Source organism: Elephantulus edwardii, unplaced genomic scaffold (assembly GCF_000299155.1).
Source record: "Elephantulus edwardii isolate Elephantulus edwardi_28Jun2011 unplaced genomic scaffold, EleEdw1.0 scaffold00202, whole genome shotgun sequence".
NCBI lineage: Eukaryota > Metazoa > Chordata > Mammalia > Macroscelidea > Macroscelididae > Elephantulus > Elephantulus edwardii.
In genome coordinates, this window is record NW_006399952.1 from 5,425,276 (window position 1) to 5,425,779 (window position 504).

Consider the following 504-nt stretch of genomic DNA (forward strand, 5'->3'; position numbering starts at 1 on the left):
CACAAACTGAGATTTGTACACCAATGTTCATAGCAGCATTATTCACCATCGCAAGAATATGGAAACAGCCCATATGTACAACCACAGATGAATGGATTGAGAAATTATGGTACACTCACACAATGGAATACTATGTGGCATGCAGGAGGAATGATCTTGTAAATTAGTATCTGACTTGGGAGGAACTGGAGAGCATTATGCTGAGTGAAATAACTCAGTCCTACAAGGATAAATACTATATAAAACCATTATTGTAGAATGAGTATAAGGATCCAAGAGGAGTTGGAGAGGTTGAAAGTAGAGGGATGAGGAAAGGCAGGGGGAAGGGGGATTAATCATGAGGTGGATTTGATGGGGGGGCGGGGTGAGGGAAAGTGAAAGAATTTATTCTTGAAAACAATGTATTCAAATTTTGTACATAGAAAAAGAAATAGTAGAAAAAGAAAATATAAATCTTCAGTATAGGAAGAAAATAACATGAGCAAAATAGACAACAAACTTGGG